The sequence below is a fragment of the Hemitrygon akajei genome, chromosome 11 (genome assembly GCF_048418815.1).
Source record: "Hemitrygon akajei chromosome 11, sHemAka1.3, whole genome shotgun sequence".
Classification (NCBI taxonomy): Eukaryota; Metazoa; Chordata; class Chondrichthyes; order Myliobatiformes; family Dasyatidae; genus Hemitrygon; species Hemitrygon akajei.
Window position 1 is genome coordinate 135,683,482 of NC_133134.1, and position 25,422 is coordinate 135,708,903.

The 25,422-nt window shown below is 42.0% G+C and overlaps 1 protein-coding gene across 5 annotated transcripts in view; it reads right to left on the minus strand.

Moving 5' to 3' along the window:
- The window catches only part of gdap1l1 (ganglioside induced differentiation associated protein 1-like 1), a 126,854-nt gene that overhangs the window by 88,858 nt on the left and 12,574 nt on the right, over positions 1 to 25,422 (minus strand). For 4 of the 5 annotated variants that reach the window (XM_073061746.1, XM_073061744.1, XM_073061745.1 and 1 more), the window contains exon 3: positions 10,833 to 10,878. The exons of the other annotated variant lie outside the window; for it this stretch is intronic. The gene's annotated coding sequence lies outside the window, so the exon portion shown is untranslated. The remainder of the gene's footprint in view (positions 1 to 10,832; positions 10,879 to 25,422) is intronic. 5 annotated transcript variants of the gene reach the window in all.

Consider the following 25,422-nt stretch of genomic DNA (forward strand, 5'->3'; position numbering starts at 1 on the left):
ATAATAAGCCCTGGATCACTAGTCACATCAAAGGCCTCCTAAACCAGAAGAAGAGGGCCTTAAAATTTGGCGCCCTTATTTACAAAAGACAGGATTAAATATATAGGTGCTCCGAAGATGAAATAATTGGTTACTTGGGGAAAGAAATAAATGCATACACTAAAGTTATTACGAACTCCGTGGAGCGTGTGGGGATCTTCCAATATCCAGGCATTCCTTTTTTTTTTCTCTTTCTTTTTTTTTTAGGGATGTTAGGGGGGAGGGGTTAAGGGGAGGGGGGCTGGGTAACATTTTTTTTCTCATACACTTTTATTCTGTAACTATTTGAAAACAATAAAAAAAGTTTAAAAAAAAAAGATGGTGATCGGTTGGAGCTTAAAAGAGTTCAGAAGGAACTCAGAGTACAGATAAGGGGGGCAAAGGAGCAGTATAGGAGGAAGCTAGAACAAAAGCTGCAGAAAAAAAGCATGAAGGAGGTGTGGGATGGGATGAAGATCATCACCAGATGCGGTGCAAAGCGGGGGGCGAACATAAGTGGAGATGTGGAGAAAGCGAACCAGCTGAACAACTTCTTCAACAGGTTCGACAGCTCAATCTCATCCTCACCGCAGAAATCCACACCAGGCTTACTTCCCTCACAGGAAAATAGCCACTCACAGGAGACCTTGCCCACGCCCAGGATTACGGCTGCACAGGTGGTAGGTCAACTGAGGAAGATCTGTACCAGCAAGGCGGCTGGACCGGATGGAGTTTCCCCACGATTACTGAGGGCCTGTGCAACTGAGCTGGGAGAACAACTGCAGCGCATCTTCAACATGAGCCTGGAGCAGAGAAGAGTACCCAGACAGTGGAAAACATCCTGTATTGTCCCGGTACCGAAGAAACCACAACCAAAGGAGTTGAATGACTTCAGACCTGTTGCCTTGACGTCGCACGTGATGAAGACCATGGAGCGGCTGATAATACAGAATCTGAGGCCACAAACCAGGCACGCCCAGGATCCTCTTCAGTTTGCGTATAAGGAGAAGGTGGGAGTGGAGGATGCTATCACGTATTTGCTGCACAAATCACTCTCTCACCTAGAGGGGGTCAGTTGTGCTGTGAGGATTACATTCCTTGACTTCTCTAGTGCCTTTAACACCATCCAGCCCAAGATCTTAAGGCACAAACTAACGGAGATGGGAGTAGACTCTCACATGGTGGATTGGATAGTGGACTACTTGACAGATAGACCTCAGTATGTGCGGTTGGGAGACTGTAGGTCTGACACGGTGGTCAGCAGCACAGGGGCGCTGCAGGGAACCGTACTCTCTCCGGTCCTGTTCACCCTGTACACATCAGACTTCCAATATAACTCGGAGTCCTGCCATGTGCAGAAGTTCGCTGATGACACGGCCATAGTGGGGTGTGTCAGGAATGGACAGGAGGAGGAGTATAGGAAACTGATACAGGACTTTGTGATATGGTGCAACTCAAACTACCTGCGTCTCAATATCACCAAGACCAAGGAGATGGTGGTGGACTTTAGGAGATCTAGGCCTCATATGGAGCCAGTGATCATTAATGGAGAATGTGTGGAGCAGGTTAAGACCTACAAGTATCTGGGAGTACAGTTAGACGAGGAGCTAGACTGGACTGCCAACACAGATGCCTTGTGCAGGAAGGCACAGAGTCGACTGTACTTCCTAAGAAGGTTGGCGTCATTCAATGTCTGTAGTGAGATGCTGAAGATGTTCTATAGGTCAGTTGTGGAGAGCGTCCTCTTCTTTGTGGTGGCGTGTTGGGGAGGAAGCATTAAGAAGAGGGACGCCTCACGTCTTAATAAGCTGGTAAGGAAGGCGGGCTCTGTCGTGGGCAAAGTACTGGAGAGTTTAACATCGGTAGCTGAGCGAAGGGCGCTGAGTAGGCTACGGTCAATTATGGATAACTCTGAACATCCTCTACATAGCACCATCCAGAGATAGAGAAGCAGTTTCAGGGACAGGTTACTATCGATGCAATGCTCCTCAGACAGGATGAAGAGGTCAATACTCCCCAATGCCATTAGGCTTTACAATTCTACCGCCAGGACTTAAGAACTTTTTAAAAGCTATTATTAATGCTTTTTGAGATAGTGATTTAGATGCATATCATATTTTTTACTGAGTTAAGTATTGTATGTAATTAGTTTTGCTACAACAAGTGTATGGGACATTGGAAAAAAGTTGAATTTCCCCATGGGGATGAATAAAGTATCTATCTATCTATCTTGTGTCACCTTTTCCGAGCTCTGTGCCCAAAGGTCTCGGGTCTCTGAGCACACAGTGAGAGATCTTCCATCTCTCATGACACACCGATTTCCTGACAGGATACTGACTTTCAGTCAGGCTGTCTCCAGAGCCACAAGATCCCGGAACTCCGAGGGCGAGCTAATCTCTTAGGCCGATCCTTGGCACATCGAATAACGGCCAGTCGTGAAACCCTGATAGCGGGACCCATTCCCACAAAGAACCGAAGTCAGCGTGTAACACTAGGTCAGGGTCTTCAAAAGAACCCTGAAAGGGAAAAATAGAGATATTAAAGATGGAAATAGAGCAGTTTCCGAAGAGGCGAGCAAAGGAGTCGCCGTTAGGCGATATTGTCTCCTTCTAAGCTCCTCCTCCTCTTTTTATGCTGGATATAAATGATTTAGATGATGAAATAGATGGCTTTGTTGCCATGTTTGCAGATGATATGAAGATTGGTGGAGGGGCAGGTAGTGTTGAGGAAACAGGTAGGATGCAGAAGGGCTTAGCTTAGGGGAATGGGCAAGACGATGGCAAATGAAATACAATGTTGGAAAATCCATGGTCATGCACTTTAGTAGTAGAAATAAATACAAACATAGAAACATAGAAAACTTACAGCACAATACAGGCCCTTTAGCCCACAATGCTGTGCCAAACATGTGCTTACTTTAAAAATTACCTAGGGCTACCCATAGCCCTCTATTCTTCTAAGCTCCATGTACCTATCCAGGAGTCTCTTAAAAGACCACATTTTATGGGGACTCTGGTGATGATCTTTGCATCATCAGTGGGGATGGGAGAGGTTCCGGAGGATTGGAGGGTTGCGGATGTTGTTCCTTTATTTAAGAAATGGAGTAGAGATAGCCCAGGAAATTATAGACCAGTGAGTCTTACCTCAGTGGTTGGTAAGTTGATGGAGAAGATCCAGAGAGGCAGGATTTATAAACATTTGGAGAGGTATAATATGATTAGGAGTAGTCAGCATGGCTTTCTCAAAGGCAGGTCGTGCCTTATGAGCCTGATTGAATGTTCTGAGGATGTGACTAAGCACTTTGATGAAGGTAGAGCAGTAGATGTAGTGTATATGGATTTCATCAAGGCATTTGATAAGGTACCCCATGCAAGGCTTATTGAGAAAGTAAGGAGGCATGGGATCCAAGGGGACCTTGCTTTGTGGATCCAGAATTGGCTTGCTCACAGAAGGCAAAGAGTGGCTGAGGACGGGTCATATCCTGCATGGAGGTCGGTCACCAGTGGAGTGCCTCAGGGATCTGTTCTGGGACCCCTACTCTTTGTGATTTTTATAAATGATCTGGATGAGGAAGTGGAAGGATGGGTTAGTAAGTTTGCTGATGACACAAAGGTTGGAGGTGTTGTGGATAGTGTGGAGGGCTGTCAGAGGTTACAGCGGGACATTGATAGGATGTAAAACTGGGCTGAGTAGTGGCAGATGGAGTTCAACTCAGATAAGTGTGAAGTGGTTCATTTTGGTAGGTCAAATATGATGGCAGAATATAGTATTAATGGTAAGACCCTTGGCAGTGTGGAGGATCAGAGGGATCTTGGGGTCCAAGTCCATTGGATGCTCAAAGCAGTTGCACAGGTTGACTCTGTGGTTAAGAAGGCGTATGGTGTATTGGCCTTCATCAATAGTGGAATTGAATTTAGGAGCCGAGAGGTAATGTTGCAGCTATATAGGACCCTGGTCAGACCCCACTTGGAGTACTGTGCTCAGTTCTGGTTGCCTCACTACAGGAAGGATGTGGAAGCCATAGAAAAGGTGCAGAGGTGATTTACAAGGATGTTGCCTGGATTGAGGAGCATGCCCTATGATAATAGGTTGAGTGAACTTGGCCTTTTCTCCTTGGAGCAACGGAGGATGAGAGGTGACCTGATAGAGTTGTACAAGATGATGAAAGGCATTGATCGTGTCAATAGTCAGAGGCTTTTTCCCAGAGCTGAAATGGTTGCCACAAGAGGACACAGGTTTAAGGTGGTGGGGAGTAGGTACAGAGATGTCAGGGGTAAGTTTTTACTCAAAGAGCGGTGAATGCGTGGAATGGATTGCTGGCAACGGTGGTAGAGGCGGATATGATAGGATCTTTTAAGAGTTCTTTTAGATAGGTACATGGGGCTTTGTAAAATAGAGGGCCTTAGGTAAGCCTAGTAATTTCCAAGGTAGGTATGTGTTTGTCACAGCTTTGTAGGCTGAAGGGCCTGTATTGTGCTGTAGATTTTCTATGTTTCTATGTATTCGCCTCCACCACCGTCATTGGCAGCCTAGTCCACACACTCACCACTCTTTGCATAAAAAACCTATCCCTGACATCTCCTCTGTACCTAATTCCAAGCACCTTAAAACTGTGACCCCTCATTTAGCCATTTCAGCCCTGGGGAAAAGCCCCTGACTATTTACATGATCAATGCCTCTCATCATCTTATACACCTCTATCAGGTCACCTCTCATCCTCCGTCGCTCCAAGGAGAAAAGGCCAAGTTCACTCAAACCAATTCTCATAAAGCATGCAACACCCTTGTAAATATCCTCTGCACTCTTTCTATATTTTCCACATCCTTTCTGTAGTGAGGTGACCAGAACTGAGCACAGTACTCCAAGTGGGGTCTGACCAGAGTCCTATATAGCTGTAACATTACCTCTCAGCTCTTGAACTCAATGCCATGGTTGATGAAGGCCAATACACCATATGCCTTCTTAACCATACAGTCAACATGTGCAGCAGCTTTGAGTGTCCTATGGACTCGGACCCCAAGATCCTTCTGAAATTCCACACCACCAAGAGTCTTACCATTAATATTATATCATGCCATCATATTTGACCTACCAAAATAAACTACTTCACACTTATCTGAGTTGAACTCCGTCTGCCATTTCTCAGCCCAGTTTTGCATGATGTCCCGTTGTAACCTCTGAAAGCCCTCCACATTATCCACAACACCCCCAACCTTTGGGTGTCATCAGCAAATTTACTAACCCATCCCTCCACTTCCTCATCCAGATCATTTATAAAAATCACAAAGAGAAGGGGTCCCAGAACAGATCCCTGAGGCACTCCACTGGTGACCAACCTCCATGCAGAATATGACCCATCTTCAACCACTCTTTGCCTTCTGTGGGCAAGCCAGTTCTGGATCCACAAAGCAATGAGCCCTTGGATCCCATGCCTCCTTACTTTCTCAATAAGCCTTGTATGTGGTACCTTATCAAATGCCTTGCTGAAATCCATATACACTACATCTACTGCTCTACCTTCATCAATGTGTTTAGTCACATCCTCAAAAAAAAATCAATCAGGCTCGTAAGGCAAGGCCTGCCCTTGACAAAGCCATGCTGACTATTCCTAATCATATCATACCTCTCCAAATGTTCATAAATCCTTCCTCTCAGGATCTTCTCCATCAACTTACCAACCATTAAAGTAAGACTCGCTGGTCTATAATTTCCTGGGCTATCTGTACTCCCTTTCTTGAATAAGGGAACAATATCTGCAACTGTCCAATCCTCCAGAACCTCTCCTGTCCCCATTGATGATGCAAAGATCATTGCCAGAGGCTCAGCAATCTCCTCCCTCACCTCCCACTGTAGCCTGGGGTATATCTCGTCTGGTCCCAGTGAACTATCCAACTTGATCTTTCCAAAAGGTCCAGCACATCCTCTTTCTTAATATCTACATGCTCAAGCTTTTCAGTCTGCTGCAAGTCATCACTACTATCACCAAGATCTTTTTCCATAGTGAATACTGAAGCAAAGTATTCATTAAGTACCTCTGCCACTTCCTCTGGTTCCAATAGTTCCAGCACATCCTCTTTCTTAATGTCTATATGCCCAAGCTTTTCAGTCTGCTGTAAGTCATTCTTTCAATTGCCAAGGTCCTTTTCCATAGTGAATACTGAATGAAAGTATTCATTAAGTATCTCCACTACCTCCTCTGGTTCGAAACACACTTTTTCACTGTCACACTTGATTGCCTATTCTCTCACGTCTTATTTTCTTGCTCTACACATACTTATAGAATGCCTTGGGGTTTTCCTTAATACCACTGGCCAAGGCCTTCTCATGGCCACTTCTGGCTCTCCTAATTTCATTCTTAAGCTCCTTCCTGCTAGCCTTATAATTTTCCGGATCTCTTTCATTACCTTGTCTTTTGAACCTTTCGCAAGCTTTTCTTCTTTTCTTGAGTACATTTTTAACAGCCTTTGTACACCATGGTTCCTGTACCCTACAATCCTTTCCCTGTCTCATTGGAACATACCTATGCAGAATGCCACGCAAATATCCCCTGAGCATTTGCCACGTTTCTGCTGTACATTTCCCTGAGAACATCTACTCTGAATTTATGATTCCAAGTTCCTGCCTGATAGCTTTATATTTTGCCTTACTCCAATTAAACATTTTCCTGACTTGTCTTCTTCTATCTGTCTCAAATGCTATGGTAAAAGAGATAGAATTGTGATTACTATCTCCAAAATGCTCTCCCACTAAGAGACCTGACAGATGACCAGGTTCATTTCCCAATACCAGATCAAGAACAGCCTCTCCTCTTGTTGGCTTTACTACATATTGTGCCAGAAAATCTTCCTGAACACACCTAAGAAACTCCACCTCATCTAAACCCCTCGCTCTAGGGAGATGCCATTCAACACTGGGGAATTAAAATCTATCATCATGACAACCCTGTAATTATTGCGCCGTTCCAGAATCTGTCTCCCTATCTGCTTTTTGATGTCCCTTTTACAATTTAGTGGTCTATAAAAAACACCCAGTAGAGTTATTGACCCCTTCCTGTTTCTAACTTCCACCCACAGAGACTCAGTAGACAATCCCTCCATGACTTCATCCTTTTCTGCAGCTGTGACACTATCTCTGATCAACAGTGCCATGACCCCATCTCTTTTGTCTCCCTCCCTGTCCTTTCTGAAACATCTAAAGCCTGGCACTCTAAGTAGCCATTGCTGCCCCTGAGCCATCCAAGACTCAGTAATGGCCTTAACATCGTAGCTCCAGGTACAGATCCACACTCTAAGCTTATCCACTTTGTTCATGATACTCCTTACATTAAAATAGGAACATCTCAAATATCAGTCTGAGTGCATCCCTTTTCTATCACCTGCCTACCCTCCCTCTCACACTGTCAACAAGCTTCCTCTATTTGTGAGTCCAAATCCCAGCAATTCTAAAATGCAAACGCGAGGAAATCTGCAGATGCTGGAAATTCAATCAACAAACACAAAATGCTGGTGGAACGCAGCAGGCCAGGCATCATCTATAGGACGGAGTGCAGTCAATGTTTCGGCACTTTTTCCTATAGATGCTGCCTGGCCGGCTGTGTTCCACCAGCATTTTCTGAGTGTTCCCAGCAATTCTAGTTTAATCTCTCCCCAGCAGATTTAGGAAACCTCCCTGCCAGGATATTGGAACCCTCAGATTCAAGTGCAACCCATCTTTTTTGTACAGGTCATGCCTGCCCTAAAATAGGCTCCAATGATCCAGAAATCTGAATCGCTGCCCCCTGCTCCAATCCCTCATCCACACATTTATCCTCAACCTCACTCTATTCCTATACTCACTGTCGCATGGCACAGGCAGTAATCCGGAGATTACTACCTTTGTGGTCCTCTCAGCTTCTTTCCTAACTCCCTGAAGTCTGTTTACAGCACCTCCTTCCTTTTCCTACCTATGTTGTTGGTACCAATATGTATCACGACCTCTGGCTGTTCACCTTCCCAATTCAGGATATTGTGGTCCCGATCAGAAACATCCTGGTCTCTGGCATCTGGGAGGCAAACTGCCATCTGTGTTTCTTTCCTGTGTCTGTAGAATTGCCTGTCTGACCCCCTAACTATAGAGTCCCCTATCATTGTTGCCTTCCTCTTCCATTCCCTGCCTTTCTGAGCCACAAGACCAGATTCTGTCCCGGGGTGCAGCCACTGTTGCTTCTCCCAGATAGGTCGTCCCCCACCAACAGTACTCAAACAGGAGTACTTATTGTTCAGGGGGACAGCCACAGGGGTACTCTCTAGGATCTGACTCTTGCCCTCCCCTCTCCTGACTGTTACCCACTTATCTGTCTCCCGAGGCCCTGGTGTGACTACTCGCCTATAGCTCCTTTCTATCACCTCCTCACTCTCGCTGACCAGACGAAGGTCATCGAGCTGCATCTCCAGTTCCCTAACGCAGTCTTTAAGGAGCTGAAGCTCGACACACCTGGCGCAGATGTGGTCATCCAGGAGGCTGGGAGTCTCCCGGACATCCCACACCTGACCCCAATACAGAACACTGGCCTCACAGACATACTTCCTATTCCTATTCTTCACAAGTAACTTACCTCGCCTCAACTCATATCGCTGAAGCCACATTGAGCAAAGACCTCCCACTCTCACTCCCTCTACTCTGACATTCGCATTATAAAGCTGTCTTCTTTTTAAAATTCTTTCCACTGGGCTAACTCATTGATGTCCACGTACCTGATCAGTCATGCCTCGATCAAATGTGCAGACTATTTTGTAAATGGGGAGAAAATCCAGGAATCTAAGATGCAGAAGGACTTGGGAGTCCTTGTGCAGAATACCCTGAAGGTTAACTTGCAGGTTGAGTTGGCGGTGAGGAAGGCAAAAGCCACATTAGCATTCATTTCAAGAGGCCTAGAATACAAGAGCAAAGATGTGATGCTGAGGCTTTATAAGGCACTGGGGAGGCCTCACCTTGTTTTGTGAACAGTTTTGGGCCTCTCATCTTAGAAAGGAGGTGCTGCTATTGGAGAGGGTCCAGAGGAGGTTCACCAGGATGATTCCAGGAATAAAAGGGTCATCATACAAGGAACGTTTGATGGCTCTGGGTCTGTACTCGCTGGAATTCAGAAGAATGAAGGGGGAACTCTTTGAAACCTTTCGAGTGTTGAAAGGCCTAGACAGAGTAGATGTGGAAAGGATGTTTCCCATGGTGGGAGAGTCTAGGACAAGAGGGCACAGCCTCAGGATAGAGTCGAGTCCTTTCAAAACAAAGATGCAGAGAAATTTCTTTGGCCAAAGGGTGGTGAATTTGTGGAATTTGTTGCCACATGCAGCTGTAGAGGCCATGTTGTTGGGTGTAGTTAAGGCAGAGATTGATAGGTTCTTGATTGGACATGGCTTCAAAGGTTATGGGGAGAAGGCTGGGAACTGTGGTTGAGGAGGATATTATAAAAAGGATCAGCCATGATTGAATGGTGGAGCAGACTCAATGACCTAATTCTGCTCCTATGTCTTATGGTCTACGGCCTTTTACCTTTCCCACCCACCTAGCTGCACCTATCACCTTCTAGCTATCCTTTTCCCCTCCCCCAACTTTTTTTAACTTTTATCCCTTCCTTTCCAGTCCTGAAGAAGTGTCTTGGCCCAAAACATCAACTGTCTGTTCATCTGCATAGATGCTGCCTGACCTGCTGAGTTCCTCAGCATTTTGAATATGCTTCTTTGGATTTCCAGCATCTGTAGAATTTCCTGTGTTTCTGATATGCACTTGTCAGTTTGCCCTTAAGATTAAGGGCAAAGGACATATGGGAATGACATGTAAAAGTACATCACTGCTTCATGTAACGTAATGCCAGAACCATTTGCATTGTTACAGTGGTAGCCTAGTTGACTGCCTGATTCTAGCTTGGTCTCCATACACATGTATTCAAAGGTCCTTAACTTGCACTTGCACATATTCACAAATGCCAACTGAAAGAAGTTCAGATTTTCCTGTTGTGATTTCATAGATGAAACTTGTGGTCAGAGAATTGATATCATCTCCTGTGATATAATGAAATCATGCATTAGGGTAAGAAAAATGCTTGTTTGTAAAAATAATGAAAGAATGTTGATAACTGCTCTGTCATACTCTTCAGCTAGTTATTTAAATGAAAGTCAACATATATAAATGAATACTGAAACTATTCACAAAATGAAAGATGTAAAATGTACAAAAATAAATAACTTGAATTGAATTGACTTTATTACTTACATCCTTCATAAACATGAGGAGGAAAAATCTTTGTTACGTCTCCATCTAAATGTGCAATGTGCAATTTGTAGTAATTTATAATAAACAGTATGTACAAGAGGATAGTCAATATAACAGAGAAATACAGTTGTGTCAGCATGAGTTAATCAGTCTGATGTACTGTTTCCCGAATGGAAGCAGCTGGAACAATTTGTGCTTGGGGTGACTCAGTTCCCCAATGATCCTTCAGGCCTTTTTTACACACCTGTCTTTGTAAATACCCTGAATAGTGGGAAGTTCACATCTACAGACGAGCTGAGCTGTCTTCACCACTCTTTGCAGAGTCTTGCAATTGAGGTAAGTACAGATCCCATACCAGGCAGTGATGCAGCCAGTCAGGATGCTCTCAGTTGTACCCCTATAGAAAATTCCTAGGATTTGGGAGCCCACACCAAACTTCCTCAACCATCCGAGGTGAAAGAGGCGCTGTTGTGTCTTTTTCACCACACAGCCAGTATGTACAGACCACATGAGATCCTCGGTGATGTTCATGCCGATATCAAGTGATATACATAAGTACCTACCCTTCCTTTGAAGATGATGATATCAAGTGAGCAGTTCTCCAGTTCCCTGTACAGAAGACAGAGGCAATGAAAATGATAGCCAGCTCTTTTCCTATTTCCTTCCTTGTTTCTCTTATCAGCTGGAGATACATTTTATCCAAATCTGGATATAGCTTTTTGTTTAAATATACCAATTTTTAAAATATTCCCACATTTCAACATATTTCCATAAATTATATAATTTCTAATATTTCATGCATTACTTCTTCAATTACAAGACCTGTGCTGTATCCCTCTTTTATGATGCAGAATATCAATTTGGAACCAAACCTATGTTTTACATTTTCTCATGATTATCTTTTCACTCTCTCTGGTACAATCCTATGTTAAATAACTAAATTTAATTATTTAATTATGCACATGCTAGCTGAATATTTTTATTGTCTTTAGCATTAAATATTAATAACAAAAGAGTACTGGAGCAAATAAATTTATTTGTATCTCAGGCATATTTTCTGTTTCTCACTTAATCATGGCAAACTTAACGTTTGTAAAATATCTCTGGGTTTTGCTTGCTAGAATTTTTTCATGTCCTCCTTTTACTTTCCTCTTTCTTTTTTTTCAACTTTCTCTTCTCCAGTTTCTACAATACTTTAAGCTTTCTGCACAATAGAAACGTCAGTATTTGGCTTCCATCTTATGCAATTTTCTCTTCTTTATGCTCCTCCATATATTTATATCTGCATTTGCACAGTTTTTTTATTGTTTACAGTTTCTGATGTTTACAGCCTAAAGTTACTGTTCTATGGATTTGCTAAGAACGTCCGCAGAAAAGGAATCTCAGGTTTCTATTTGGTGACATGTATGTACTCTGATGATAAATTTTACTTTGAACTTTGAACCTATGGAGTCAGGACTTTGGAATGCTACACTGTTTCTTAGTAGGGATCTCACCTCTTCTTAGACAAACTTTTATTTCCGGGCCTTCAAAATGGTTGATGATATTCCACTGAAGGACAAATGCAGCATATTATCTGTGGTAGTGTGGATTCCCCTGACAATAATTTTAATTGTATTTTTTTTAAAAAAGTATTCATGTTCCAACATGATATTTTGCTTTATCATTCTAGATACGAATCCATGCAGTCAGGATGGTCAGGGTGCATTACAGTATGGAATCTTACAACCCACAGAATGATCAGCATGGTACAAAGTTTACTAAATTTTTTTAAAAAAAGAACTTAAGGAAAGGACTAAATCTGTATATCAAGTGACTTTGTAACTACTTTATTTAGCACATATTAAGGCAAACCAATCCCTGGTGTGGCCCTCAGTGACCCTCAATATTAGGCAATAATTAATGGGCCAGGGATAAAACTTCATGATTAATTTCAGTCTATTGGATCGTGGATGAAGAAAAAGGGTCATGGTTTCCGTTCTAAAACTGTGTGTAATGTCTCCTGTTCTAAGTATCAGGTGGACATAAATGTTACACATACGGTATTTGTAATGATTTGAACTGCATAAACAGCATGCAAGACAAGCTTTTCACTGTATTTTGGTACATGTGACAATAATAATCCAATACCAATACCATTGTCAATACCAACACCAATACCAATACCAATACCAATATGTTCTGCATGGATATTGCACTGAACCTTCAACTCTGTCACTCTCTCGACAGAGAAACCCTAATATTGTCTACTAAATATTCTGGCGGCTTTTTTGTTTGCATTTCAAAGTTCAAAATTTGAAGTAAACTTATTATCAAAGTATGTATATGTTACCATATACTACCTTGAGATTCATTTTGTGTCTGGCATTCACAGTAGAACGAAGAACTACAATAGTCAATGAAAAACTACACACAAAGACTGGCAAACAACCAATGTGCAAAAGGAGAGAAACTGCAAATACGTTTGTAAAAAATTAATCAATAAGTAAATAAAAACCACTAAGAACATGAATTGCAGATTCTTTGAAAGTTAGTCTATAGATCCATGCTTGTTCAACAGCCTGATGGTTGAAGGGTAATAAATGTTCCTGAAGCTGGTGATGTGGGACCTAAGGCCTCTGTACCTTCTTCCCACTGGCAGCAGCAAGAAAACAGCATTGTCTGGGTTGTGGGGATCCTTGATGATGGATGCTGCTTTACTGTGGCTTCATTCCATGTAAATGTGTTCCATGGTGCGGAGAACTTTTCCTGTGATGAACTGTGCTGTATCCACTACATTTTGTAGGCTTTTCCATTCTTGGGCATTGGTGTTTCCATACGAGACAATGATGCAACCATTCAGAATACTCTCCACTGTGCAGTTATAGAAGATAGTCAAAGTTTTAGATGATATGCCAAATCTGCACAGATTTCTAAGAAAGTAGAACTATAGTATCTTCTCTGTGATGGCACTTATATGCTGGTCTCAGGACAAAATCTCTGATAGGATAATTCCTGGGAATTTAAATTTAGTGACCCTCTCTACCTCTGATCCCCTAATGAGGACTGGCTCATGGAGCTCCAGTTTCTTCCCACTGCTGTCATTAATCAGCTCTATGGTTTTGCTGACATCGAGTGACAGGTGATTGTTGTGGCACCATTCAACTAGATTTTCAAACTCCCTCCTATTCATCGTACCTTTGTTGCGGCTAATAATAGCAGCATCACTTAAATAGGGCATTGGAGCTGTACTTAGCCACACAGTCACAGGTATAAACTGATTAAAGTAGGGGCTAAGGACACAGCTTGTGGTGCACCTGTGCTCGTCGTGATTGTGGATGAGATATCATTGCCAATCCTTACTGACTGGGCTCTTCAGGGGAGTAAATGAAGGGTTGGTTAGGTAGATATTGAGGTCAAGGTCTTGGAGCTTAGTGATTAGTTTCAAGGGAATGAGAGTGTTGAACGCTGAGCTGTAGTCAATGAACAGTATCTTAATGTTTGCATCTTTATTGCCCAGATGTTTCAGAGCTGAGTGAAGAGCCAGTGACCTGTTGTGATGGTGGGCAAACTAGAGCGTATCCAAGTTACACCTCAGGCAGGAGGTGATGTGCTTCATGACAACCTCACAGTAGATGTAAGTGCTACTGGACGATAGTGATTACCACGTTCCTCTTGGGCATGGGTATAAGTGAAGGCTGCTTGAAGAAGGTGGGTGCCTCAGACACGGAAGCGAGAGGGTGAAGATGTCAGTAAACTCTCCAGCATGTTGATTAGCACAAGTCTTTAGTACTTGTATAGTTACACTGTCTGGTCTAGATGCTTTCTGAAGGTTTACCCTCCTTAAGGATGCTCTCAGGTCAGCCTCAAAGACTGAATCACAGGGTCATTGGGGGCTGTGGAAGATTGTGAGAGTGCCTCTATGTTATGTTGGTCAAAACTAGCATAAAAGGCATTGAGTTTATCTGGGAGTCAGATGTTGCTTGGTTTTGCTTTGTAGAAGGTGATAGCATTCAATCAGTGCACATATCTGCATCTGCTGATTTTCTCAACTTGATAGCATTCAATCTCCGCTAAGCTGTGAAGCATCCTTTTGTAATTCAAGTTTGGTCCAGAAGGCAACTCACTTCTCATGTAAGATGGCTTTCTGGAAGTCAACCCTGAACCTCCTGTACTTTCCTGTGTCACCAGTCCTGAACACTACTGACCTAGCCCTCAACAGATGTCTTGGTTCATCCAGGGCTTCTGGTTGGGGAGGACAGAATGATTTTGTGCTGACACACTTGTCCACAATTGTCTTTATGAACTGTTACCAGTTTCAGAAGTGGCCCAAGTGCGGAGTGAGAGACACTGAAGCAGGTCGATCGTTCACAGACTTTAATACGAACAGTGTTATAGGGAAATAAACAATAAATGTTGGGCCAAACAGGGCCATTAACTAAAACTCTCAAAAGAAACATGAAGCCTACACTGCAGCTGAAAATAACATCTAAACATTAAATGAATACCAATAGTCTTCAGAGTCAGTTGATTTGAAAGTCCAATATCTCAGGGAAGGTTGAAAGTGGAACAGCAGTGAAGCATTGCTGTGCTCTGTCCAAGTCTCGACAAGCACTATGATGACAAGTATGGAGTTAAATACCATCATGATTAAATAATAATTAGCTGACATGTGCAAATTCACAAGCGCAGTTGCCGTCTCTACTGCGCTGCTGGATCCATGGTTGTGACAAGGACTCAAAGCAATCCCATAGCTGCTTCTCTGCCTCCCATGATTATCTCTTTATTGTGCCTTGCTCTTTGACATCTGTCTGTATGGATAGGGAACTGAAGAGGATGGCAGCAGTAATAGGGGGCTCTATAGTCAGGAGGACAGATTGGCAGTTCTGTCAACTCAAAAAAGGAACAGGATGGTAGTTTGCCTGCCAGGTGCCAGGGTCTGAAATGTTTCTGAATGCTTCCACAATATACTGAAAAGGGAGGGTGAGCAGTCAGAAGTTATACATATTGGTACCAACAATATTGGTAGAAGAAGAGGAGGTCCTGAAAACAGAATACAGGGAGTTAGGAAGGAAGCTGAGAAGCAGGACCTCAAGGGTAGTACTCTCTGGATTGGTGCCTGTGGAACGTGACAGTGAGTATAGGAATAGTATGAGGTGGTGGATAAATGTGTAGCTGAAGAATTGGAGCAGGGAATCAAATTTCTGGATAACTGGGACCCCTTCTGGGGACAGTGTAACCTGTACAAAAGGGACCCGTTGCACTTGAATCCAAGGGTGACCAATATCCTTGTGGGCAGTTTTGTTTGAGCTGTTGGGAGTGGTTTGAACTAATATGGCAGGGGGATGGGAACCAGTATGATAGAGCTGAGGATGAGCAGGTAGGTTTACAAGTTAATGTTAGGTGTAACATGAATGTAAGGAAGGACAAACCAATGCTTGGAGAGAGCAATGCAAAGAATTAATTGTATCACAGAAGCAAAGTTCAAAGGGGCAAAGAATGCAGGTCTGAAGGTGCTGTATTTACATGTGCATAGCATTTGGAATATGGTGGATGAACCTGTGGTGCAATTAGTGATGACATTGTGGGCATCACTGAGTCATTGCTGAAAGAAGGCCATAGTTGGGGGCTTAACATCAACAAATATATTTTGTATCAAAAGGACAGGCAGGAAGGCATAGGCGTGGCATAGTTTTGTTGGTAAGAGATGAAATTACATCTTTAGAAAGAGGTGATATAGGGTCAGAGAAGGTTAAATCTTTGTGGTGGAGTTAAGAAACTGCAAGGGTAAAAAACACATTATAGGGATCATATATAGGCCTCCAAATAGTAGCCAAGATGTGGGGTTGAGATTGCAAAGGGAGCTGGAAAAGGCATGTCATAAGGTAATGTCACAATTGTAATGGGGGACATCAATATGCAAGGGAATAAAGAAAATTGGTGTCAGATCGCAAGGGAGGGAATGTGTTGAATGCCCATGAGAAGGCTTTTTAGAGAAGCTTGTGCTTAAGCCTACTTGGGGAAAGGCTATTTAAGATTGGGAGTTGTGCAATAATCTAGACCTTATTAGGGAGCTTAACGTAAAGGAACCCTTAGAAGGCAGTGATCATAATATGATTGAATTCATACTGCACTTTGAGAGGGAGAAGCTTAAGTCACATGTATCAGTATCACAATGGAATAAAGGGAATTACAGGGGTATGAGAGGGGAGCTTGCCCAGGTGGATTGGAGGAGGATACTAGCGGGATGACAGCAGAGCAGAGGTGGCTGAAGTTTCTGGGAATAGTTCACAAGGCACAGGATAGATATATCCCACAGAAAAAGAAGTTCTCTAATGGCAATGGGAGGCAACCGTAGCTGACAAAGTTAAGGACTGCATAAATGGTAGCAAAAGTGAGTGGGAAGTTGGGAAACCTTTAAAATCCAATGAAAGGCAATTAAAAGAGCTATAAGAAGGGAAAAGATTAAATATGAGGGCAAACTAGCTAATAATATAAAGCAGAATACTATAAGTTTTTTTCAGTTATATAAAGAGTAAAAGGGAAGTGAACGTTGATATTGGACCACTGGAAAATGATGATGGTGAGATAGTAATGGGAGACCAAGAAATGGCAGATACACGTAATGGGTACTTTGCATCAGTCTTCACTGTGGAAGACACTGGCAGTGTGCCAGAGATCTGTGAGTGTCATGGAGCAGGAGTGAGAGCCATTGCTATTACAAAGGAAAAAGTGCTAGGCAAACTCAAAGGACTTTTGGTGGTAATTCACCTGGACCATGTGGACTACATCCCAAATTCCTGACAGAGATTCCTGAAGAGATACTGGATGCATTGGTCCTGATTTTTCAAGAATCAGCTGATTCTGGAATGGTCCCAGAGGATTGGAAGATTGCAAATGTCACTCCACTCTTTAAGAAGGGAGGAAGGCAAAAGAAAGGAAATTATAAGCCATTTAGCCTAACCTCAGTGGCTGGAAAACTGCTGGACTCTGTTATTAAGCATGAGGTTTTGGGGTACCTGGAGACTAATGATAAAATAAGTCAAAGTCACAATGGTTTCTGCAAAGGGACATTTTGCCTGACAAGTCTGTTAGAGTTTTTCAAGGAAAGATAACCCTCAGGTCTGGCCGGCGGCATTAGTCTAAGGAAGACTATCTCTGGTCCCACCAAACGTGTGAGATCTGAGGTGCAAAACCTCTGGTCTGTGTGGATGCTGTGTGATCTGTTCCCACGTTACAAATCAGTACCACGAAATAACAGAAAGTATCCCATATGCAATTAAGTGATTTAGCGTTATAATTCTTAATTTGACCAGAGGGTTAGTAAAGTAAAACAAATGAAAAGGGCTCAATTTAATGAAACAGTCAAGTGTGCACATTGGGGCTCACAGTCTCCCTTCCATTGGTCCTCCATCGATTTTCCCGGGCTTCATTGACTCCCAGCCCCACTCCCAAGTCCGCTCCATCCTGCTGTCTGCAACCTATCTTTTCCAGTGTCTTCGCTCCTCATCTCTTGTCAAACAAAAGATCCAGATCACCTCGTTCTCAGGCACACAAAAAGAAAAAAACACTTCTTTCATTGGACAGTGCATATTCCCAAGCTCCCATTATCTCTAGCCATAACCCAAACACTGCTGCTACAGAAATACCATTACATTAGCTGTGAAACCTTTCCTAGGGTGTAACAAGCAGGGTAAGCAAAGGAGAGGCAGTGGATGTCACTAACTTGGATTTTCAGAAGGCATTTGATAAGGTGCCGCACAGAAGGCTGCTTAACAAGATAAAACCCTATGGCTTTACAGGAAAGATACTGGCATGGATAGAGGAATGGATGACAGGCAGGAGGCAGTGAGTGGGAATAAAGCGGGCCTTTTCTGGTTGGCTGCTAGTGACTAGTGGTGTTCCTTGGAGGTCAATACTGGAACTGCTATTTTTCACATTGTTTGTCAATGATTTAGATAGTGCAATTGATGGCTTTGTGGCAAAGTTTGCAGATGATATGAAGATAGGTGGAGGGGTAGGTACTGCTAAGGAAACAATGTGATTGCAGCAGGACTTAGACAAATTGGAAGAATGGGCAAAAAAGTGGCAGATGGAATACAGTTGGAAAATATATGATAATGCATTTAGGTAAAAGGAACAATAGTCCGGATTACTCTGTAAATGGGGAGAAGGTTCAAACATCAGAGGTGCAGAGGGACTTAGAAGTCATTGTGCAAGACTCCCAGAAGGTTAATTTACAGGTTGAGTCTGTGGTAAACAAGTTGAATGCAATGTTGGCATTTATTTCAAGGGGTGTAGAATATAAATGTAAGAAGATAATGCTGAGGTTTTATAAAATACTAGTCAGGCCACACGGGGTATTGTCACCAGTTTTGAGCGCCTTATCTCAGAAGGGATATGTTGTCGTTAGAGAGAGACTACAGGAAGTTCATGAGAATGATTCTAGGAATGAAGGGGTTAACATATGAGGAGTGCCTGGCAGCTTTGGGCCTATAGTCACTGGAATTTAGAAGTATGCGTTGGGGGGGGGGGGCAGGAATCACATTGAAACCTATCAAATGTTGAAAGAATTAGATAGGATGGATGTGGAGCGGAAGTTTCCTATGGTGGGGGTATCCAGAACTAGAGGGCACCGCCTCAAAATTGTTGGGCAATCTTTTAGTACAGAAGTAAGGAGGCATTTCTTTAGCCAAAGAATAGTGAATCCATGGATTGCTCTGCTACAGACTGTGCTGGAGACCAAGTCTGTGGGTATATTTAAAGTGTAAGTTGATAGTTTCCCAATTGGTCGGGGCATCAAAGGATATGGTGAGAAGGCAGGTGTATGGGGCTGAGGGGGATCCAGCATAAGCCATGATGGAATGATGGAGCAGATGATGTGTTGAATGGCTTCTGTTCCAGAGTCTTATGGTTGTATGGTCTTCTGCAGATAAGACTATAAGACCATAAGGCATAGGAGCAGAATTAGGCCATCCAGCCCATCAAATCTGCTCCACCATTCAATCATGGCAGATAGGAGGAGTACAGTGAGATGATCAGATTTCCTGAAATGTGGTCTGATGATAGAGTAGTAGGCATTCTTGATGGTATCATTGTAGTGATTGAATATGTTGGATCCTCCCATGCTGCAGGTGATGTTCTGATGGTAACTGGGCAGGGATTTATTCAATCTAGCCTTATTGAAGTCCCCAGAAAAGATGTAAAAGGTTTTCCAGCAGTCAGATTTCCAGCATCTTTCCAGAAGTCAGATTTTTTGCACCTGTAATATTTTATTTTTAGACTCAACTATGGCAGAATAGCTTGAACCGCGTTGAGCAAGTTTTATTTAGTATGTTTCTAATGTCTGCAGTGGTAATATTCCTGCTATCATTTATTTAGACTTTGAGTCAGATACTGTAAAGTTGACTGTCTAATACCAGTCTGCAATGCTTGAGTTACTTTGGGGAAGATTGGTATGATAATCTTTCATTTATAAACATAGACCAGGATATATGATGAGTTATAAAGGAACAACTATTGGATTATCTGCCCATTAGATACTTCTTATGACTTTCTGATTTATTGTCTTCAAAGCACAAAGAAGGGATTTTGCAATGTGGTCAATCTAATATTTTAATTACATGAAATACATGTTGAAATTTCTGACAGGTGTTTATTTCCTCTTAAGTTATCTTTATTCTTCCTGACAGATCTAATTTTGCTTGCCTTTATTATGCCTGGACTATAGGTAATTTCAATTTTAGTTTCTTTCTCCATTGAGTAAACAATCTATTAAATAATGATTGCTCCTCTATCAACAATTTCTCAAACTTCTAACGTTTATTTCAATACCTTCACAGACCTTAGAAAGTGTGACTCACAAAACACATTTTTTCTTTAACCTTCCTCTCAGTCTTCCTTAATAAGCCATTTCCATGGACACCTGAACAGCCTCTGACCAATTTTGGTGTCAAAAATAGCTTTTAATTTTACTAAGTGAAACTTTTTTCATGCTTATTTCAAAATGAACTTAATCATGGTGAGTAATTACTGTTTTTCTCACAAGGATTATCTTGGTACCTTTGTACAATTATATCAAGGACAATAATAAACAATGTTAAATTACTTAATTTTGCTACAGCTGCTAATAAATTAATAAAATCCTCGCTGCCATATCCAATCTTAAGTAATGGCAACAAGAGAAAGATAAATTCAATTTTAATGATCTGTGCATCATCTGAGATTCCTTTATTTTTCATCAGAGAAAATACTCTTTATTTACTCTTGATTAACTTAGATGTTCCAGTCTCCAACCAGAAATAAGACTCAGGGCGTGAATATAAGAAAGTACACCGTTCTGACTCCCCTATTAGTGATCTCCCATCTTTCTCTGAAATAACTCCACTTGAAGTGAAATGGAACAAGAATCATTTAAAATTTTATTTTTATCTGTTATGGTCTCTCATTATCAAATAATTTACAGATACTCGCAAGTCGGGCAAAGAGAACAGAACAGTTTTTTTGGACGATATACTGACATCACTCAGAGAATATTGAAGATAAAAGGTGGCACAAAATGATAAACGATGTAACCTCATGCATTTTCATTTAGTTCATTCAAAAAAAATTATAGAAAATTAATTTTCTTTCTAACTCGTATTTAATGCTATCTTTTGTATTGACTGATGGTAACAAAGAAATAATTAGCCTAGATTTTGCAGCGGCAAAATAGCATTAAAGGACGTTAACCCCAGAGAACCAGTGGACTACATGGGGTACAGTATATATGACTTTTTCAAGTTTTCCCTCAGAAGCCGTGGGAAGTGCTTGGCATTTAGCAACCATTATGTTACTCATCCGCCTGAGCAGTAAATCAGATCAAAGAAATGACATAGAAAGCAAACCAGAAAGGAAGAGGTACAATTATTAACCAATATTTTAATGATATATAGAGAATGTAATGAAGTTTATAATCTCTTTTGGTTTTTGATATAGGCTATTACTGTGTGTGTATATATATAGTTTTTAGAAATGAGATTTTTAAAATCAATTGTGTTTTAAAATAATTATCTTTGGGTATTACACTGAGGTAGATAAATAAAAAAAGAGTTAAAGAGTCTGTTAAACAGTAACCATGGTTTAATAAAGTGTTAAATATCACAGTAGCTGTAATGCATGGATCTATTTCTTATAGTGTAATGACTCCCCCTTGGCGCTACTTTTTGACTGGCAACTTACCCATGCACATTGACCTATCATTCTCTCTCTCTGCAAAATGAGCTAACCTCCACTCCACGTGCGTGCTTTTATTAAATTGATATGTAGTTGTACAGATACAATAAGTTGGCGATGAGTATGAATGTGAATGTTAGTGAATATCACCAACAGCACCAACAGTTATGAGATGACAGAATTCGGAGGAAGGGACAGTCAGCGAGTGGAAAGAGTGAATCAGTACGGAGAAGGCCGTCACAGACGTTAACACAGGGATGTGTGAGTAATAGTGCATGGTACACAGTAAGAGACACACATCTAGCAATGTTAAAGTGAAAGTAATGTGATCATGGTCTTAGTCAGGAAAGTTGAGCAATTTGATAGTACTATTGAGGACTGGGAATCATATAGCGAGAGGGTTGAACTGTAATGTAATACTGACCAAGTGGATGAGGAAAAGAAATTCTCCACACTTCGTAGCTAATGGGAGCTGAAACGTACAAGCTCTTACACAACTTAGTAACTCCTGAAAAGCCACCTATCAAGATATTTGATGAAATTGTTACAATTTTCCAAAATCACTTGAACCCCAAACAGCTCATAATAACTGAGATTTTTAAGGTTCACAAATGGAACCAGTCAAAGGATGAAAACATTTCAGGACACATTGCAGAACTACACAAACTCACAATAATGTGACTTTGGAGAGGGACCCTCTAATCTATAATGGGATAGGCTTGTAATTGGCAAGCATAGTCAAAGCACTCAAAAGGGGCTACTGTCAGAAAGAGATCTAACCTTAGAACAGGCACGGACCTTTGAAAAGGACGCATCAGAACTACAGAAAAAGAGTTAAAAATATGAAATGCACAAAATGTCCCTGAATGGTGGAAAAATCCAAAAATGTTATCAATGTGACAAATCCTCTCATGATGCAAATGACTGTTGGTTCAAAGAAAAAGTTTTCAGGAAGTGTCACAGACAAGGTCACGTAGAGAGAGTGTGTCAGATAAAAAGCACAAAGAGAAAAACCACATAAAGTGAAAAGTTCCAAATACAAATCTAAACAAATACACAAAGTGACTGAATATGAAACTGAATCAGACAACAGTGTCTGACAAAGGTGAGCTGTCATGCCTAGAATTCCTGAAGCAAATTGCAAAATCATATAGATTACATCAGACGTGCCTGGTGTAAAACTGAAATTGGAGCTGGATACAGGGTCAGCTTTGTCTGTAATTTCCTAGGCTGACTACAACAGACTGTTTTCCAAGCTACTATTAGAAAAGACCTGTGTGATGCTAAAGACCTACAGAGGTGAAAAAATTTCTCCCAAAGGCAAACTGAAAGTAAATGTGACGTACAGAGGCCAAACACAGTAGTTAGAACTTCATGCGTGAAAAGTGGAAGGCCAGCATCTTTTGGATGGGAATGGTTGAGAAAAAACAACTAGACTGGCACACAATAAAAGCTCTCAATCAGTCATCAACAGGAAACTGTAGCTCAACTAGTAGCACTAACCAGAGACTGGCACAGCCATTTAATGCTAACAAGAAAGTGTTTGGGAAGGGAATTGCTAAACTGAAAGGCGTGAGGGCCAGAATTGAACTGGATGAAGCAGCAATACCAAGATTCCATAAAAGTCGTCCAGTGCTTTACGCAGCATGGCCTAAAGTAGATGCTGAACTTCAGAGCTTGGAGCTTTCTGGCATTCTCTCTAAGGATGAGTGGAGCAATTGGGCCATGCCCCTTGTCCCTGTGATCAGGAAAGAGAAGGCTGGGGCTGTTTGCATATGTGGGGACTTCAAAGTGAGTATTAACCCTGTGCTGTGTACTGTGCAGCATTCCCTGGCATGAGTAGAAGACATTTTGACATCTTTGGCAGATAGGGAGACGTTTTCAAAGACTGACTTGTCACAAACCTATCTGCAAATGATGATTGAGGAGTCAAGCAGGAAATCCCTCACAGTCAACATTCATATGGGTCTGTTCCAGTATAATTACCCCATCTTTGGCATTGCATCAGTTCCAGCAATTTGGGAAACAGCTATGGACCAAGTGCTCCAAGATATCCCAGGAACACAATGTGTTCCTGACATAATTATGACTGGCAAGAATGATGAAGAGCACCTCCAGAACTTTGGTAAAGTGCTTATCAGGCTGAGTGAGTGTGGTCTGTGAACAAAGAGAGAGAAACGTGAGTTTTCAAGAATGAAATCTCATTTTGTGGACATGTCATTGACAAGCATGGCTTACATAAGTTACAAGAGAAGATTGAAACAGTGCTGCAGGCACCCAAACTGGAAAATGTGTCACAAGTCAGGTCATACTTGGGCCTTGTAAACTATTACCACCAGTTTATCCCAAACATTGCTACAGTGCTGCACCCATTGAATGGGTTGCAGACAGGTGCAAAGTGGAAATAGTCAGAAAGATGTGAAAAAGCATTCAAGGAAACAAAGAAGCTAATAACATCAGATGAACTACACACCCATTACGTCCATTCCCTGCCCATCAGACAGGCGTGTGATGCATCCCTTTATGGCATTGGAGCCGTTTTGTCACACATTATGAAAAATAGATCTGAACGTCCGATTGCATTTGCCTCAAGATCACTAATGAGTACAGAATGCAACTACGCACAGATTGATGGAGAGGCCCTTAGTCTAGTGTGGGGAATAAAGAAGTTCCGCCACTACTTCTACGGAAAAGAGTTTACACTAGTGACAGACCACCAGCCCCTTGAGCCCATTTTCAATTCCAGTGATGTCTGCTACCTGGTTGCAACACTGGGCACTGTTCCTAGGAGCCCACTCTTATGACATTGAGTTCAAGGGCACCAACCAACACATCAATGCTGATGGCTTGCAATGCCTTCCATTGTTGGCAACAGAAGAAGAAAAATCATCATATTGTGACCAAGCAGAAGTGTTCCACACAGCGTTGGTGGACCAGTTGCCAGTAACAAATTCTGAAATACAAAGAGAAACAAGGAATGACCAGACATTGTCAAAAGTCTATGATTGCCAGCTCCTACGTTTCCAGAGTTCTCAGTGAGATGAGACCAGATGTATGTCTAAGAACACTAATACATGGCTCTGCCATTGTGGTTCCTCTAAACTGTGCAGCAGAGTGTTAGAGAATCTGCATGAAGGACACCTGAGTACAGTCAAGATGAAGAATCTCGTCTGGAGCTATGTGTGATGGCTGGGAATAGATAGACAGATTGAAGACCTGACAAAAAGCTGTCTGGGATGCCACAAAGTTCAAAATGCACCCCCACAGGTACCATTACACCCATGGAAGTGGCCACCTTCACCATGGCAAAGAGTACATATTGACTTTGTTGAGTCATTCACGAACTCCATGTCTCTGATTGCTGTAAATGCTCATTCAAAATGGCCTGAGATCACACAATGAAGCCAAGCACATTACAAAAGCCTTTTTCTGCTCTGAGGAGTATCTTCTCCAGAAATGTCTTTCAGAACAAATTGTGAGTGACAACGGACCACAATATATGCAAGAATAGTTCAGGTTATTCATGAAGAAAAATGGCATCAGATATTTCAAGTTAGTTCTCATCACCTAGCAACGAATAGGTTAGCTGAAAGGTTAGTCCAAACTTTCAAGAAGTCCATTAAAATGATGAGCAATGACGCCACTTCTCTACCACACAAGGTGGACAACTTCCTTTTTGTGTATCGGAACTCCGTCCTTGCAATAACACATCAAACACCTGTAATGCTGTTTATGAGCAAGAAGCTGAGATCTTGCTTAGACCTCCTGAAACCAGATCTATGAAGGGAGTGCAGAGTAAACAGTTCAGCCAGTTGCCAAGTAAATCAGCAAGAAGCTTCGAGGTTGGACTGGAGGTCCCAGTACATGAATACTGAGAAGTCAAGTGGACATCCGGCAGGATGGCTACAAGAACCGGATGACTGATGTACAATGGATGTTGGAAATCATACAGGGAGATGT